Below are 8297 nucleotides of genomic sequence, written 5' to 3'. Positions count from 1 at the left end.
CTTCCTGATACATTTCATGCCCTCTGTCCAGCTGTTGTTCTTTGACAAGGTTTTGGGCTTGATCCATAACTGATTCTTGGGCTTCCTTTGTTGCCGGTTGTATCAAGTCTTGGACCTGTTGTTGGACTTGTAGGTCCAATTCAACTTGGACTTGGCTAACACTACTCCCGTCCTCGAAAATGACCTTGTCCTCAAGGTCGGAAATAGCACAAAACGGACTGGAGTGAAAATCTTCCCGTGTAGCATCTTCTGCGGTGCTATGGGACCAATGCGCCAAGACCTGCAATATTAAGGCGGTGCCGTGAGACACATAATGCCCAGTGAAGATGGTAGTTAGCCATGTAGCGGACTCCGACGTCACCGTGGATAGGCAAAACATCCTATTAATTGTAGCACCACACACTAGATAACTCAACAGAGGACACGAAACCGGCTGAGCTTGCACTGGAGCGGCGCCCACCACACAAACAACCTGCCCAACCCATTGAAATGCCACTGGCAGAGCATGACAAGGAGGAATGCATGGGCCGAAAGCTTGTAACCACTGCATACCGAGAATAATATCTAACCCCCAAATAGGGCAGACGAACGATTCAATAGCACAACAGTGCTGCAGCTTGAAGGTGACTTGTATACACGGCTGGGAGTAAGTCAAATAGTTACCATGGCGTATATAAACCGTGAAATATGTAGTGTCCTCGCAGCGGAGATGGAGTGGGAAAGGCCAAACATCGGAGATAACATTCAAGTTGCTGTCGGGATTGAGGACCACCAATGTAGTGGTGCTATGACGGGCCACCATGCGAAAAATGGAGGGATTGATTGGGTTAGCGAGCGTGTGTAATCTGGCCTTGTCCTTATGCAGGGAGAATGACAGTGGGGATGAAGACTCGTACGGGCCAAACCGGAAGTGATTGTTGGGTGCACGGAGATAAACAAAACTAGATGGAGAGTTGTCTCCATGAGTGGTGCTCGGGAAGTCGATCGGGTGATCCTTATAGAGCGAAGCTTTAGCCATTGCATCGACCAAATCTGCCGGAACAGCCCAGAAAAATGCCCTTCGGATAGCCATCGTCAGATTGGAGAAAAAAAAATGAAGGAAAATCAAAGCAGACACACCGATAATATGAGGCATGAGTCCCGTAAATGTAGTTCGAAAGTGTGAAACCGTTCCAGATTGGGTCGACATAGCAAGACAACTAAGGGGGTCGGCATAAATGGAAGCCCCAAATCGGTGCCGAAATGCCGGAAGAGACACATCCCAACCAGTGAAAGAGCCACCCCATTCATTCCAGTGAAACCATGTAGATGGGTCACCGTCCCAAGGGAAAGCTACCATGGTCAGTCGCATCTTCAGATCAACTTGGGGAAGATCGAACAATGTATGAAGGTGGTGCGAACAAGCCTCGACATCAACACCATCAAATCGAGGTACCTGGACACAAGGAGTCGTCAAAACGAAATGCATATCCTGCAAGGAAGATCCGTCAAAAGTTCGCCCAGCGACACGGTGTTCGTCAAACTCGGAACCGATAGGTCCCTTCCGTATCTCTAACGGGAGATCAGACCGAGAGTGGGAAGGAAAGAGCTGCGAAATCCTTGCCTCGATGCGAACCCGATGCTGCTCAAGCAAGGAGGTAAAGTGTTCCAGCTGAGAATCGACATGTTGTTTGAAGCGTAGCTCCATGGATTTCAAGAGGGCAGCAACTTCTCTGTTTTTCATGGTGGAAAAAGAGAACAATGAAAGCACCAATTGATACAAGAAAAATGCACACTTCGAGTCTGTGCCAAACTCCTAAGCCTCAAATTCGGCAATTTCATTCAACATCCCCCAAAATACAATTCAGTTTCCATTTTATATGATTCCCAAAATATCTCAAAAATAACAAACTCAAAGAAATGCACTCTTGGCTCATACGCCACTGCCTCACGGAATACACAGCTTAACAAACTTCTGCGTACACAAATTCTCTAAGCCAGCTGGGCTTCACACGTTTTCTCATCCCACACCCCAGATTCGCTTCACTTGCTCTGTTCTCAGCTTCAACGGCTATGGGAGCTTCCTGATACATTTCATGCCCTCTGTCCAGCTGTTGTTCTTTGACAAGGTTTTGGGCTTGATCCATAACTGATTCTTGGGCTTCCTTTGTTGCCGTTTGTATCAAGTCTTGGACCTGTTGTTGGACTTGTAGGTCCAATTCAACTTGGACTTGGCTAACAAAACATAAACATGAAAAGGAGAACTTTGTGCCTATTAGAGCTCTCATTCTCTTGCTATTGCTCTCTTCCACGCTCCTCTTATTGTCTTTCTTCTTCAACATTCTCCTAATTCATGAAAAGAGAATATTTTTGTTTGTCTTTTTGAGAGTATTTTCCATCAGGGTATTGATCCCTTTCGTGTATTTTTAGAAATTGAATGATTTTTTCTGGTTTGAATTTTGAATTTCGTACAAATAGTTGAATTGATCAATTTGCATGTTGTTGTTTTGTTTATATATGATATGTGTTTTGGAATTACTATGTCCTGGGTTTTTGATGTGATGATCATATAGGATTTTTATTAGAAAAGTTGTTTTTTTGTGGAGATAGATTTGCTGGTGATGGCCCTTTTTGGATCTTCCTTAAACATTAAGGTAACTATATGTTGTAGTGCCTCGTTTGGTTTTCCTCATCTGTTCATGCTTGTAATTTCTAAGATGCTTTGTAAAGAAAATTCATAGATATTCGCAATGTAATAGCGAAAAAAATCTAGTATATAATATGTATGAATAAATATTAATTATTAGTTAGTTATTTAACAAACTATATTTGTCTTTAATCTCAAATAATATTTTCAAAGTCTCTAAAATAGTAATACAGTGTATACTCATAATATATAAGGAAAATATATGTGGAAGCACAAAATTATATCTGGCCACACATTTTTGGCCCTGATTGGGATCCATCCTACACATGCACACTTGAGCCTTATTGAGATTTTTTCTTAAATACATTTTTTTTTGTTTTTTTTTTCTACATTTTTACCGTTCCTATTTTGTTTTCAAAAAATAAGCTCTCAAAATTTCAAAAATGCGATTTTCAAAGTTTCATAATTACAAAAATACGATTTTTAAGAAAAATAACTTGAAAGCAACTTGAAAATAATAACTGGACCACAAAAAAAAAAACTAAAAAATAACAAAAATAATATATATCATAACAATTAAACATCAACAACAAAAAAAAACTTTAAAACAACGTGAAAAAAAAGACAAAACCGTAAAAATGTAAAATTTTCCTTAAAATCGTAAAATTGAAAAAAAAAATGTTTGACCGAAAAAACGTAATTTTTGAGTGAAAATTTGTATTTTATGTAAAAATCTCTAGATTGTACTCCATCCTACACATGCCCACACAGTAGTACATAGTGCAATACGGGTAAAAACAAGTTCTTTTTATATTTATGGGCATAAAATTTATGCCATAAAATATGGTAACTCTAACAAAAAAAAAGTTTAAAATATGGGAATCCTACAAAATATTATTAACAAAATACCATGAACAAAAAAACATCCTCTCTCTCTCTCTCTCTTAGTTTCCTCTCTCTCACGTATCTTTCACTCACTCTCTCCATTTGCTCTCACAACAATAGCAGCCAACCATTTTCTCTCACAACAATGGAAGCTCACTCACTCTGGCAACAAAAAATGGACGTCGTACCTTCGGTCATCGTTGACGCCATCTCCGGATCGTCTTCTTCTTCTTCATCATCATCATCATCATTATTGTTGTTGTTTCAAATTTGATTTTATTTTTTCAAATCTAGTTTTTTTTTTTCAGATTTGTCTAAGTAACCACTTACTGTCACAGTCTGGTTTTGTTTTCAAATTTGAGATTTTTGTGGACCTAACTATAACTAGTTACCTTATTCAATCTTCTTCTTTATGGTTGTTTTTAAATAGGATATTATGTTTTATACATAAAAAAAATGAACTAGCTTTTATACATAAAAATTAAAATCTATTGGCTAGTCTTCTATCTTCTTAGGTTTGTCATGTGTCTTTTCAAGCTAGTTTTTGTTATGCATTTTCAGGTTTGTGCCTTCTTTGGCTTGTTTTGTGACTTCTCAGACGTATGTTATTATTTTATTAGTTTTCTTGTGCTTTCTCTGGATAATAATGACACCTTCAGATTCGGAGACTTCAAAGATAAATTTTTGTTTTTTACCAAATAATATTTAGTTTGTTTCGTATAGTTCCTCTTATATAAAATCTTTGGTTATGATTGATCGTTATTTCTATTACTCTCAATATCCTTAGATAAAATTAATGGGTAGCCCTTTTGTTAGACCCTAAATGTAAAACATCATAATCTAATACTTTGTAAAACATTTGCATACTCATAAGCTTATAGAAGAAAGCCACTTATTATTTGAAAAATCCCAGTGGGGCCTTGCTAAAACATGCAAGTTGGGCCCAATAGTTAAAAAATAAAAATAATAATTTCGTGCAACGTTTTAAAAATAAATAAAGTTCAAGTCCCACTGATAAGTTCTAAAAAGTTAAAAAATAAACATAACATTATTCTTTAGAAATTGGCGTTAAGCTGATCGTTTTCTCGCCCATAGGGTACCCCCACGCCAAACACACCCAGACGTTGGAACTCCCAACAGCACCATGAGTGCCGAAGAGAAATCCTATTTGCTACCTGGAAGGGAAAGTAAGGGGGTGAGCTAAAAGCTCAATAAGGAAGTGCAAACAATACACAAGTAAACACAACAAAACATATTCATAAACATACATCGTTATACATCATAAACATCATTATCATAATTATAATCATCATAACATAATCATCATAAACATTATCATCTTAACATAATCATCATAAACATAATCATCACAACATAATCATCATAAACATTATCATCATATCTTTGTGAACATGGCTCCCTATCTTGTCCATGTCACATCTTGAGGTAAACAGGACCTCTGGTCCTTGAATAACCTCGGCACGTCCGCCCTATGAGTTACATCTTTATATCCTTAGTAACTCGGTTACGTCTTCATATCCTTAGTAACCCCTTTGTTGTGTCGCGTTCAACACGTTAACAACCATTACATATCATACAACATACATAAATACATGCAATCTAGTCATCTCAAAGCCAAGGAAAACTACATGAATTTATGCAATCATCATATCATATCGGAATAGCATTTCATACATGGTACATCATCATGTTACACCTAGATTTCAAGATTGAGGAATTATGATCCCGAAGTCTAGGCTTGTTAGATGTAAGCTTGAAATAAGCACAGTCGTCATATGATCCTTCAGTCAGATAGTTTCGCTGTAAATGACAACCTCACGAGCTCAAGTAGTGTGTAGCCTCGAAGATTCCCCGAGCTTGTGAGGTAAGCTTGCAATAGCAAGTGTTCAACACTTGTATATATTTCCCGATGTATCTCTTGTCCTCAGACAAGATGGTCCGAGCTCGTAATAGACAAATAGTCTAGGAGGTGTAATGGACTCAGTATCTGAGCTAGTAAGTTACGGGTGAATGTATTTATTGTTACAGAATCCCTATGTTTAAGGGATATTATGTAATTTGTTAACCAATCCCACGTTTTATGGGATGTTACCGTGTATGTGGCAAATAATGAATTAAGTGGCATTATATCATTTGAATTACAGAATATCTTCCCGAAATATGTGGGAATGAACTCTGAAACCTTCTCTATAAATAGAGAAGGAAACTCCATTTGTAAAGGACCGAAGTTTTGAGATCTTGAGAGAAAACTCTGGGCAACTATTCTTTGAAAGTTTCCAGAAGACTCCCAAGGGTTAATAACATAGACTCATGGACTAGGCAGATTTAACTAGTGAACTATGTAAAAAGATCCAGTTTTCATCTTCTTATTTCATTTCCTCTGATATATTCTTGTCTGATTGCTCTCCTTTTTAAGTTGACGAAAAACGGCGTCAAAAGTTTGGTGCTTTCATTGAGAGCCATTAAATAGTGCGTGAGTCTGTTTAGTCAGAGAGCCTCTCAGATTAGAAATGGAAGCAAATGATCCCAATATACCTGAGGAGGAAATTCTAGATGAAGATGAATACCTCCGACGGCCTGGAAAGAAGCCTATGGTGAATTTTGATCCCGATGAGAGGAGTGACTCGTCTAACTCCCGGGGACCACCTGCCCCCAAGGTCAATGAGGATATGTACTATAATATCAAGAGATATGTTCCAATCGTGGAACTCGAGAATCTCCAACTGCGTAAACAGTTGGCAGAAGCTACAAAACGCAATGAAGAGCTAGCCAGACTAGCTGCTGAAGCAAAGGCGGCTCAGGCCCCGCTTCCGCAAGATACCCAGGCTCCACCTCCGCGGGACGCTCAGGTCCCACCTCGTAGGCCTAGGGGGCGACCTCGTAAGAACGCGGCCACCGGAAGGGCGGAGCAAGCTCCGCCACCAGCATCGCATCCTGTTCCACCGAGACCCCGGGGAAGTAACCAGGCTGAAGGTGCTGCCAACCCAACTGCAGAGGCACAAGCAGGAATAAGGAATAACCGATCCCCCTCAGTGGCTCGGACCCAAAATCGTGGTGCCACGCAGAATGTACCAGAGCCTGATCGGGCGAATTCGGGGCCATCTAGGCCCCACAATGGAAGGTAGCCACCTTCTCCAATAAGGCACCCACTGTTGCCAATAAGGCACCCCTCGCCAGGTCGGAGGGTTCCACGACTAGCCCACCAAGACAGGGATAGGCGAGTTGGGCATAGACATGGAAATGAAGAAGCTGCTCGAGAGCGTAGGGCTCCTCTTCCTACAAGGAGCTACGGTCTCAAGCTATTGAGACGAGGAGACTGACAGGAAACCCATCTCGTAATAATCATGCAACGAGCTATGTCAGCGAAAGCTCGGATTACCCTAGGTCCATGAGTATATATAACATGGAGCCCAGAAATGCTGGAAATCGAGGGGATCACCCAGATCTACGGGAACATTTAAACCATAATCAGAGATGTGATAATCCCCTGAATCCAGAACGACGAGATCATATGAACATTTGCAAGCAGCCAATTTACAATCCTGCACCAAGATGGGGAATTGGAGTTGTAATCAACAATAACCAGCTCCCTCCGGTCCAGGCTAGGCCTGTAGATTCAGTCCAAGAGAGGATTGAGCAGTTGAAGCGAGCATTCAGGCTCTTGCAGAATGAGCACAGCCGTGAAAGGGATGAAGAGTTCAATGAAGAACTCAAGCCATTCACCCCGCATATCTCTAACACTCCTTTCCCTCAGGGGTTTAGGATCCCTCATGTCCCACCATTTGACAGAAATTCTGATTCGTACAGCCATCTAAGCATGTTCAACACGATCATGTGTGCCAGCAATGTGGCCTACGAGCTTAGGTGTATGCTATTCCCAGCCTCTCTCACGGGACAAGCAAAAAACTGGTTTGAAAAATACAAAAGACATTCGATTGCCTCTTGGGATCAATTCTCGAGAGATTTCAAGAAATAATTCAAAGCCATGGTCGGCATTAGGCCTGAGGCTTCAGCCTTAACCAATGTCCGACAGCAGCCAAATGAGTCACTAAAAGGTTACTTGAAAAGGTTTAACTTAGAAGTCGCTCAAGCTCAAGATGTCGACGATAGTGGCCATTTAATGGCCGTTCGAGCTGGAGTAATGCCTGGAAGTCCTCTCTGGGAAGATTTGCAAAGAAAGCCTGTAAGATCCTTAACCGAGTTTAATCGAAGAGCTCAGAGGTTTGTTAATATAGAGGATGTGAGGTCAGCATTGAATATGACCTCTCAGCCTATAACTACAACAACAAACACAAACTCTGCCTCGACCTCGACGGATCCTACAACTTCAAAACCCCCCGGGGACAACCTTTCTAAAAGAAAGAAAAATGAAGGGAATAACCCTGAGGCAGATGGGGAAAAGAAGAAGAAAGGGGAAATATACTTCTCCGTATACAAGGTGTGTACCGAGCTCAATGAGTCTCGGGAGAATATCTACCTGCCTAATGAAAACCAAGTTCCCTTCAGATGACCTAATCCCATGAGGAACCAAAAGGAAAACATAGATTCTAGCAAATATTGTAGATTCCACAGAGATATTGGATGAGATCGAAGGATTGATCTCGAGGGGGTATTTCGGTTAGTACGTAAGAAACCAAAACCCCAATCAGGCTTCCACCAGCCAGAGGGCAGTAGCTGCACTACCTGCCCAGAACAATAACTCCCAAGCTCGAGAAGATGAACGACCCCCTCCGATTGATGGAGAAGATGTTATAACCATCTTGGG

The sequence above is a fragment of the Humulus lupulus genome, chromosome 3 (genome assembly GCF_963169125.1).
Source record: "Humulus lupulus chromosome 3, drHumLupu1.1, whole genome shotgun sequence".
In the NCBI taxonomy this organism is placed as follows: Eukaryota; Viridiplantae; Streptophyta; class Magnoliopsida; order Rosales; family Cannabaceae; genus Humulus; species Humulus lupulus.
Note: the sequence above shows the minus strand (reverse complement) of the source record.